The 11,878-nt window shown below is 27.4% G+C and overlaps 1 long non-coding RNA gene across 6 annotated transcripts; it reads left to right on the forward strand.

Annotated features, from left to right (window-relative positions):
• The first annotated feature begins 1,718 nt into the window (after nt 1-1,718).
• LOC149058409 (uncharacterized) lies at nt 1,719-5,462 on the forward strand. 6 transcript variants are annotated; one of them, XR_016190503.1, is made up of 7 exons: nt 1,724-2,174; nt 3,234-3,423; nt 3,487-3,585; nt 3,642-3,812; nt 4,045-4,241; nt 4,302-4,459; nt 4,529-5,448. It is a non-coding gene; the product is annotated as an uncharacterized LOC149058409 (long non-coding RNA). The 6 variants fall into 6 exon arrangements; XR_016190505.1 differs by having other exon boundaries at nt 1,725-1,880; nt 4,529-5,450; XR_016190504.1 differs by having other exon boundaries at nt 1,719-3,423; nt 4,299-4,459; nt 4,529-5,462.
• Nucleotides 5,463-11,878: the final 6,416 nt, after the last annotated feature.

Genomic DNA, 11,878 nt, shown 5'->3' on the forward strand with positions numbered 1-11,878 from the left:
TGACAAGAAAAAATAGAGCTGAAAATACGAAAAAAAATTCAATTTTTCGCTAAAAATTTGATTGCTAGAGAAAAAAAAAAATTAATTTATTGTTCTGTTTGCAACAATATGACTAATAAAATATCAAAATCTTAATACATATATGCATTTATTAATAAAAATACCTAAATATGGAAAATATGCAAAATAAAGGTAGTGCATTTTTAATGTCCAATGTATGTGAAACGAAGTTCTATCTCACTTGGCAAACTTTAGGACTAACCAAAATAATATGCAAAATGCATATAAATCCGTTCCCTAGTGATAATAAACAAATACATTTATAGTAGCCAACAATGTAATATCATATTATTTAATCTGGGTATTGAATTTTGTTTATTTATCGGCTATTTATCTATTCATAATAATTATTATATACCAATACAAACTCCCATCGTTAGCAGAGTGGCGCAATGGAAGCGTGTTGGGCCCATAACCCAGAGCTAGGTTCGTGGATCGAAATCACGCTCTGCTAAACATTTTATTTTTATAGATGAGTAATTTATCAATCTACGACGAAGGTTCTACTTTTATCCTGAAAATAATCTAGGGGAATGTTATACATTTTTGTTCCAATATTCTCATTTTCTTGTTCCAGTGATAGATGTATGGTTGTATTGATAATGTCTGGAAAATGTCTAGAAAATGTATCGACTATACTGATATGCATAAAAATATTTAGAACACAGTTTTTTGAAAAGATGTGAAAACTCATGTGGACATTGTCATACACTGATCCATGATATGGTGTCGTAGTCAACAAATAATAAGCTACAAATGATACAATCACCAAACATTTCCAAATCAGTATATTATTTATTTATTTATAATAAATACCTAGGTATTTAAACATTTTAATATTATAGCTTTATGGTTATTATTATATTTTTGAGATTCTTGTACCTCTATCATATAATTAGGACAATTAGGTAATAATAATAATATCTATAAGCATGGGCGAACACAGGAAAAAATTTCGGGGGGGGGGGGAGGGTTGAACAAATTTAAAGTAGGTATTCATAAATATCATACTCGTATTATTCATACTTATATAAAATTTGTCAATTCAATTTAAATTATGAAACAAGATCTATACGTCTCGGTTTTTTTGCCATTATATCAATGACCTCTTCACAAGTGACTTCCACGTCTCTGTATAAGTTTATTAGCCTCGATCCATTTAATCACTCCTCACCAGTCTTGTCTCTTATTGCGCAGATACATTTTCAATCTTCGTAGACAAGAAAAATACCGTTCCTAACCTATTTCGGGGAGGGGGGTTAACCCCCCCCCCTGAGTTCACCACTGCCTATATGAAAATGTAATATACATTAATACAAATTATTTGATCAAGAAACTAACATTAGGATTACTACTAGGTACAACTTATAGTCTTATACATATATAGAATATAGATTTAATTGAGGCAAAATTATGTTAAAAATAATTTCAACTCAGAGTTGTTGTTACATGTTCCTATTACATTGATTGGAAGGAGCCAATTTTATTTATCACATTATCACATTGATGCAATTTAAAATTGAATGCACACTTCTTTAGAATTTATATAGGAAGTGGCTATTATTGTGTTCTATGCTGTGATTGGTCCACATGTTGATAAACATATTATCATATTATTATCATTGCTGATTTTATTGAGTGATAACCGCCAAATGATTACCGTTTTAATTTAAATCACTTAAAATTTAAGATAAATTATTGCTGATCTAAGTTTGTATCTACTATCTATATTCCAACACATTAAAAGATTACTATCATAAACACTAAAAATTATTTTTCTATCTTTAACTTTTCAAAACAGAGTGATAGTCTAATAAAAAGTAAAAAGTATATCTATTAAATTTGAGTACCTACAGTATTGTCGTATTGTGTTAATTGTTAATTATATTTTCATTAGTTAAGTTATTTGATGAATATAAATTATACTCAAAAGTTATGACAGGATACTCAATCAAATGGTGAAATTTTGAAAAATGGACTTGAAGTTTGGTACATTTATTGGAGGTCATAAAACAATTTGAAGATCGTAAAAAATTCAATTTTTCCAAATTCAACACAAAAACAACCGGAATTGTCAAAAGAAAATCTTTGATGAGAAATTTTAGTCGAGAACTGTAATATACCTACTTGTTAAATCTGCATCACTACTACTACAAAAAAAATGAATGTGTTACCTAAACCGACGGAGTCAATTTACCATTTTAAATATTATATGATTTCAATGTAGCGAATATACAAATAATATCCATTAGTGACAAATACCCAATGCTCATCTTCAGACTCGTAAAAACAACTTAATTTTATTGCCACTTTGGATTTATTACAAATTTGTAGAAACATTTGATTACTAATAAAAAGCTACGAATAGAAACGACTTTCAATTATATTATACAATAACAACAACCACATCAGTACCTTTTGATCTACCTCCTAGTCTCTTATGTGTAATACTTTAGCCACCAAGATTCTGCTTAAGTACAGGACTCCATCCATAACAGAATTAGAATTAGTCAAATCTTCCACATATGTAGAACTTACCTAGTTGTAGAGTCCACACACTCCACATAGCCGCAGGAGAGTCATTTCAGGTTTTTTTTCCTAGTGTGCGAAGTTTCAAGCAGGCCATTTTGAAATTTCACCAAGCCATATAAAAATAGATATACATACCTATATGTATATTATCCTGCATTCAATTATTTCCATACATTATAGACTGGTTATTGCAATTTGATTCTAATCATATAAATAATTGTGTATTCGTGGCCCATGCATTATTTTAGGCTTCAGCAAGGCGCAGGCCAATTGTAACATTCTAAAAGTAAGGGGTGCAACCGCACAACTTGACCCCCCCCCCAAATGATGCCCCTCCGATAGCCGCCAGACTAAGTCCCTCCCAGTTTTTTTAGTGAATAGATTACTAACTTCTCAGGCGTATACTTATTGTTCTGTCCTCAAATTCATATCATTTTATTTTAACTTAAGAACAAGTAATAATAATTTTTAACGTTGTGTCATTTATAAACTCTGCAACCTTCTCCTTTGAAAACCTGATTGTCGTTGAACTCAAATTATAGGCTTTAGTGAGGGATCACTACAAATGTTACTACAGTTATTGTTTTAAATATTATATACAATATAGTATGCTTACATTATTTTTATTATTTTTATTTTAGGACAAAGAACGTTTTGCCTACAATCGACACACAAAATAGTTTATGTGAAGAATGAAAATGATTATCGTAGAATTGATGTCCAATTAAAAACATCAAAATTACAAGCGTTTACTATATGTTATTTAGAAAAGACATTGGTATACTATTATAAGAGATAAATGGGTTGTTTATTTTCAGTCAAAATATAATGGTATTAGCATTGAGCTGATGTCAAAACTGTTTGAATTTTAATTATGATTCAATGCAATTTTAGGCAATGTGCATTAATCACTTTGAACGCAATAATAGAGCATAAACCTCAAAATTACACAACTTGTAATAAAATTTTGTAGACCTGACCAATAATTTGAAGGTAAATTTAATTTAACTTAAGATTTCCATTTAGGATTAAACATTTTTATGTTACAGTGAAAGACAAAATAAGACACTGATTGCTTTTGCATAACTCCAAACTTAGTTTCAAAGTTAAGCTATGAACTACAACAAATGTATTTAGGTAACTGAATATTCTTATGATTGAATTCTTATTTCACCAATTGATTCAATTTAAAATTGAATACCTATTTTTTATATAGATAAGTAAGTATTATAAGTTTCATGTTTTGTCTTTCAATTATGATTTACTTTGAATATTGACCTTCACTGATTTATTTTAATAATCCATATTGGCCATATCAAACTTTAATATTACCTTTCAAATAATACAAAAAAAAAATCAAAAAAACAAAAATTACTATATGATAATTGTACATAAATAAAAAAATACCTATGTTACTAATATCCGTTAAATATTATATATATTTTTTTACAGTAACAGCAACACTCAACGCCATATGCTAAAAGACAAGTTGAGAGAAGACATTTAAGCAAACAATTCCAGACCACCAAAAATAGACCTTTTCCAGTGATTCAATTTTAAATCTGCACAACTATTGCATATCCTTGTTTGGAAAAATCTGTTACAACCAACAAATATAGAATCTGCACAGGGTTAACCATATTTCAGCAGTAAGAATTAAACATATAAAAATAAAATTTATCTATTAACACATTGATTGTTTTTAGCAGAATTTTATGGGTATGACTATCTAGAAATGATTTCAAATGTTAACAGTGATAAAACTGTAAGAAACTCACAATCACTTAATAACCTGTTAACCAACAATCAAGAAATGGACTTCATTATTTTAAACTAAAGTAAACAAAAATTCAATGATATATTATTGGTAACTTTGAATATATTTTTAATTTGTGGAGAAAACCATTTATAAGTTACTTATTAGTTTTTGTTATAGAAATTGGATTTGAATGTTACTTCAAACGAACTGTGTAAACTCATATCGTACATACAAGATAATATCCTGACTTAACTGAACAAGAATTGTGTTATTGGTGATCAATTACAAGAAGACATACACATAACCCTTACCATGGGAAATTGTTGAATCAAATTCTATAAAACTAAGTTTGATCCATTTTCTAGACATTTTGAGTATCCTTAGAATATCAATCAATAAATACTTGGAATATACATTGTTAATTATTGAAAATCAAATGTTCATAAAACTACAAATTGACAAAACATTGATGTTTACTGATATTTTGAAATATACTTAAAGTCCATAGAATTTGTTGAAACAGAAACTAACATTTTCAGTATTATTCCATAAAATCTTCATATTACATGTGCATTTTTTAGTTGAATCATTAATGTTTGTGACTTTTCAGTTCTTTTATAAATGTTATTTAATTGTTAATAATCTCAACATTTATATTTTAATATGCTTATATATGTTTTATTAAATACCTTAATATACACTAACACTATTGACTTAATAATTTGATGTTTTACATACTTAAATAGATTTTAGTAACTATAATTTTATCTTTATATTATACACTAATTACGGGATTAAGCCATTAAAATTCCAAATTTTATAATTGTTAATTTTCTCCCTGATGAAGTTTGGTTATACTTACACTTATAAAGCTATTTTTTTTACAAATAACACGGTCTTTCATCAGTAAAATTATGAAACATTAGATGCAATTTTTAATTGCAAATTTGTAAATTTAATAATATTATAATTATTTAAATGAGAAGTGTTTAATATACAATTGTGGGTTGTATAATAATATAATATGACATACTATACTTAAATTATGATAGTTAAGATATCTTTTTTACTGTAATTTATTTTTTATTTATAGATTTCTAGACTTAACATGTACACTAAATATGTTTAACTTAAAATATAATGTCTTTATTTTAAATATTATTAATAATTTTTTCTATTTGTCAGATATACCTGGTAAAATTGTACAATGTACTTAAAATATAGATAGAAAATATTGCTTGATTAATAAAATAGAGTAATAATTAATATGATATATTATAATGAATAAATGAAAGGACTTCTCTGTGGAGATATTTTTTCATTCCTCATAAGTCAACCATAAAGTAAACATTTTGATTTGCCATGATAAAAATGGCACTTCACTATACCACCGCTATATTTTTTACATAAAACTGAAATGTTATTGATGGAATTTCTTTATGCTATCTCAATCTCACTAATTAGTTTCTATAATTATGTAAGTAATATAATTATTCAAAAATATATGAGATCAAATCTAATTAAGCAACATATTAAGTAATAAATGCTATTCAATTAAATATAATACATATTTTTAGTTTAATTTATAATGTTTATGATTTATTCCTGATTTTTTCAATATTATTTTCTTTTACCTAAAATAGTAAAATGTATAAAAAAAATATATCATAGGTAATTTAAATTTAAATTTAAATCCCTTGTGCAGAAAATCGAACTCTATATAATTTATCATAATACAGGTATCAATGCAATACTGTTGTCATCATTGCCTATGTAGACTATGTACCTAGTTAACATGATGCCAGGACGTCCACACTCCACAGTTTTACATACTAAATTTGTAAATAAAAACTGAACTTGCCCATCGGTGGACGGTGAACTATTAAAATCAATAAATTATAATATAAACTATCTAAGTAAATTGAACTAATGTCAACTTTTTTTTTCTAATTCTTGGGGATTCCCAGAAAGGACAGTCTTATCTCTCTAAGATACATATAATTATGTCCATAGTCGCGTGAAATGTGGAACGTAGAAAATAGCTAATACCTGACTACTGACTGGTGGATGCTGATTGCTGATAGTAATTCTATTATGGTTCACATCTCAGTTGGGCATGTTGTGATCATAGACCTATAAGGAAATTTCTATGGTGTATGGTTATGATGCCATTTAAAAAAAGGTTCCTAACTATTTGTGAATCTTACAATCAAAACAAGACCAATATTATGATTTACGTTAAGTACTGAAATACATAATAGGTACGAACTTATTATTAACATGTGTATGAGGGTAAGTGGACAATTCGCCTCCGGGCATTTTAGACATAGTAGAGCATTTCTCTCCTCCATAAATTTTTTGATGCAGACATTTCCTCACATATTTTTATTTTAAAATACCTATATAATTAGTATATAAATAATTAATATAATAAAATATATGTAATTATTATTTTTACATTTTTACATTATTAATTAATTTGTAATTTCAGTAAATATAATTATCAAATACATAATAATAGTAGCAGTAGTAATTATACAAATATTTATAAGTAATAATAATATTAAAAATAACAAGGCTTAAAATATAATATCTAATAGTAAAAAATAAATAATAAAAAAATAACTAGAAATTGAAACATAAATATGAAACATTTTGTTAAAGACTCTTTAATGTCCAATTCCTTACTTATATCCATAAACACTAAGACACATATTTTTAACTTTTTAAGCCATATTTTATTTTTTCTTAATGTGTAATTAATAATTGCGATAGATTTTTGCAAAATATATTGTGATTATTATAATACTTATTTTAAATACATACATTTTGAATATGGGTGGGAAAATTTTTTAATATTTGTAAAATATTGTGATAATATTATAATACATATTTTGAATAGTTTTTAACATGGAGGGAAAATGTCCGCATCAAAAAATTTACGGGGGGAAAATGTACTACTACTCCGAAAATAGCCGAGGGAAATGTCAGCCATTCGTGTATAGGATACTAAATATATATTTATAATACACTACTATACTTATTGTACATTTACAGATGTATTTGACACAATAAAAAGTTTTTAAAAAAAAATAGTACAGTACGGCTATGTACTATAATACGTTAATAATAATACGTTCATAATCCGCGTATACCCATTGTGTTATAAGTTATAACAGACTATAGTTTTATATTACAATAATAAAATTCATTATATTATTATTGTTAGGTATTTGGGCTTTTTTCAATTTTAAATCAGAGTAAATTTATAATATTGAAAACAAAGATATTATTTATATGGCTAAATATATTAGCCATTGGTATTTATTTTTACGGCTGGTCTATTTCCAATTATTATTAGATATTTAGACGTCTACAGATTACTGTCAACCCATATAGAGTACTCTTTGGTTCGGCCCTCAATAATATGCAGTATGCTCTACAGTTTAAACACGTGACAGGTTGACAATGAAAGCATACGACTACGACTAATGATAAAAGGTACCACGCCGCCGCCGCCGCAATTACGGGCCGAAACCTTATCTTTAAATACCTTTGTACAATACGAAGAACCTTTTTTATTTTGTCAAACATTCGATTACTGGGAAATTAATACCTCATTTATTTTTTAAATAACTAACCAATTATTTTGCTTTATCCTCAATGTTGCATTGTTACATCTAATGGGTAATACTATTGTATTTTTGTATTTTATTTCAATAATTGCCCAGACGAATCGTATTTGGTATTCAAAAGATAAATTAATTCATTAATATACACATTACACATAATAATTGAAACCTAAAATCGTTTCAATTTTTGTAAAATATCCAACGATTCATCAGAACCATATTTCAGCAAAAATTATATTATATGATAATTTTTTAGCCCAAAACAGTATTTAAGGGGTCTACCAAGTGTCTACATACCGAATTTACACTTGGCAGATTACATTTAGCTCTGTTAGTTTAAAAATTAGAGAAAATTGACCTATTATGAAACTTAATGGTAAGAACATTATTTTTGTTTGCATGTGGGTTAATACGATGGTAATCGGTCAAAAAGACTGGTATTGAAATAGTTGGACAAAAAGTCCGGATTTATATTTTGATTGCCGGACAAAAAGTCTGAAAATACAAAATTGTTTAATTTGTCATAATTGTGTAATTATAATATTTTATATATATATATATTATATATATTTTTTTTATATATTATTATTATTATTATTATTTCTTATACCTAACAGAAATACAACAGAAATCCACTGGATTATGATTTTTAAGATAAAACAATATTTAAAATAGTTTATTAAGAGGACGTGATACCCGCATGTGTTGTCTCTGTCTTACAAGTGCATTATATAGTAAATTGTACGTTCAGCAGAACACATGTAGCTCCGTTTGCTTAAAAATTAGAGTGAATTTACCTCTCATAAAATTTAAAGGTATGATTGTTATCTAGTCAACCTCATATGCTTTTTATTATATTTAAATTTTAAAGGAAGTTATGAGTTATTTTAAGATGCACAAAAAATTTACAATTTTAAAATACTCATAACTCACTTTAAATTTTATAAGAGGTCAGTTCACTCTAATTTTTAAGTTAACGGAGCTACACGTGTTCTCCTGAGCGAAAAATGTACCATGTTACGCATTTGTAAGACGGAGACAACACATGCGGGTATCACGTCCTCTTAAAAAAAAAAAAATGCAATGATTATAAACTATAATTACGTACTTATTAGTATCGTCTATATAATATATCAAAATGGATTTCTGTCTGTTCTTTATGCATTCCTAAACGGATAAACCAATTGCGACGAAATTTGGTAAAGAGATAATATATTATACCTATGGGCATAAGATAGGCTAAGTTAAAAAGTGACAGACTTAAATATCATTCTATTGAATATTTGAATTGTCGGACTTTTCTTGATTAAACGAATAAATTTACATAATGATAAACTAAATTGATTATCAGTGTAAGTTTATTACTTAGTATATTTTAACCATTATCTATCTATATGTATAAAAAAAATACTGCTAGCATGATCACAAGCAACGAATTTAATTAACAGCTTGATACATTCAAGAGGTAGGATTTTTAACGGGCTACGAAGTGCACGGGTTCAGCTAGTAATATTATGTAATATAAGGTACAGACGGTACAGTATAATTATAAATGAAAATTGAATAGACAATTTTGTATTTTCGGACTTTTTGTCCGACATTAAAAATGTGTTCGCACTTTTTGTCTGGCAATCAAAAAATGAATCCGGACTTTTTGTCCAACTATTTCCATACCGGGCTTTTTGTCCCCGGACTTTTCGTCCGGGAATCTTATACGATAGATCAATTTTTTTGTAATTTATGCGTACATAAAAAAATGTTAATTAAAATATTCAAAACTGACTTAAAAACCAATTTATCGTAAAAAACCCACATGCAAACACAGATAATGTTCTTACCCTCAAGTTTCATAATAGTCCGATTAACTCTAATTTTTAACTAACTTAGTTAAACGTGATCTGCTAAACGTAAATGTGTTATCTTGTAAGACGGAGACAACAAATATGTGTCTAAGCGTCCTGTTAATTTGAAAAATAAGAACTGTGTTTGGTTTAAATAATAATAATGGGATTCTACCTAAAAGTCCGGCGACAGAAAGTCCGACGAACAAAAGTCCGACGAAAAAAGGTCCGGTTTATTTATTTACGAGGGGTAAACCATTATCGAAAATTATGTACACCAGATTATAAAGTATAAAGATTTTTATAATACTCTATTACCATAGTCAGCTGTTTTTTATGGCCATCGAGAAATTTGAACTTGGAAATATTTTTTTGAAGATTCCATATAATATTCTTCATATTGACTTTCTGAAATTAAATCGGGCAAAGTATTCCTAGCAAAATCTTCAGTACTGGAAATATCACTTTCATTTATTTTACTCATTATATAAGAATTGTCAAAACCATTAGCCAATAAAATTGTCTACAAACTTGGTTGAAGCTTGGTACAGCTGCTCTAGTACAGTTCTGCGCTTATATATGACCCATAAACTTATAAATATGCACTAAAAATAAAAAAAGGATTTATTTGTATGAATATAAAAGACATTGTAATTTATTTATAATCATTTGGTACTTAATTAATTAAAAAGATAATAAAAATAGTAATATAAAAATATAACTACATGGTTTTCGATTTATTGGGTATCTTTAAGCCGGACTTTTTTTCGCGGGACTTTTATAACATCGGACTTTTTTTCGTGGGACTTTAGTAACCGGACTTTTGTTCGTCGGACTTTTTTTCGCCGGAGTTTTGTTCGGTGATTCAATAATAATATGTAGATATACTAAAATTCATGGTGTAATTTTGAATAAATTCTTAGGTGGGCAATATGTGCTATAACGCCTATAACGCCTATAACTAAAAATCTGGTAATCGGAAAAAAAAACCCTGGACCAACTAAATACATTACACTTTTTTATTATAGTGTACACTGTACATTTTAAAAATTTTAATTTATAAGCAATACACCTATACCTATACCTAACCACACCCGCATGTGATGTTTCCATATTACAAGTGAGTTGATCTCTTATAAAAATTAAAGGTAATATTATTATTTATTATCTAGGGCATTTCGTTGGCTTTTTTTATATATTAATCTTAAAATTGTGTGTTGTATCTTGTATGTATTTCTTACTTTTTCGAAATCAAATGTGATTAATAATATATTTGTTTAAGTACCTCCGATGCGAGGCCTCTTCCCTCAGTCTCTTCTGTCTGTTTCAGGTGCGTAGCCAGGGGGGGGGATGTTACAGGTGTAATAACACCCCCCCTCAGCCGTGGTATATTTAATATTTTTTTATCAAGATAAAGATGCATCATAAGCACGAATTATCTTAAATCGTGATTTACACTTATTTATCAAAATGAAGTATATTAGTTTATATTACGACAACAATAATGTAAAGCACTAAAGCCGGGATCCGGCATTAATTACTATTTTAGACCGTTCTGTTACGTTTTATCCATTACTTGTTTCATGCACGATTTAATATATCTTTTTATGCAGCGTGTAAGAAAACGTTTAAAACTTCTTAATTATTGATTATTTGATTATCATGATGAACTATCGTATACCTACGTAAAGCTATCAATTTTGTGTTTATAATTTTTTCAATTCATTTTGAATAACACCCCCCTTAGAAATTTCTAGCTATGCGCCTGGTCTGTTTTGTACTATTTTATCAATTTAGCTTGTTGTTCAGTAATGTAACAGATAGCATAATATAGAATTTTGTTTAAAAAAAATATATATATATTTAGAGGTTATAAGTTTAAGACGTATATAACTGCGTAAAAACACAAAATAAATTATTTTTCAACTTGGATTTTATAATAAATAATATTCTACGTATTGGCGTTATTATTAATTCTAAAAATATTCAATTACAATAAATTCCAATTATTTAAACTTAGGTACTACCAGTACTACTATGGTAATATAGCTATA

Source organism: Diuraphis noxia, unplaced genomic scaffold (genome assembly GCF_037042655.1).
Source record: "Diuraphis noxia isolate RWA-SAM2 unplaced genomic scaffold, SU_Dnox_SAM2 contig0002, whole genome shotgun sequence".
Lineage (NCBI taxonomy): Eukaryota > Metazoa > Arthropoda > Insecta > Hemiptera > Aphididae > Diuraphis > Diuraphis noxia.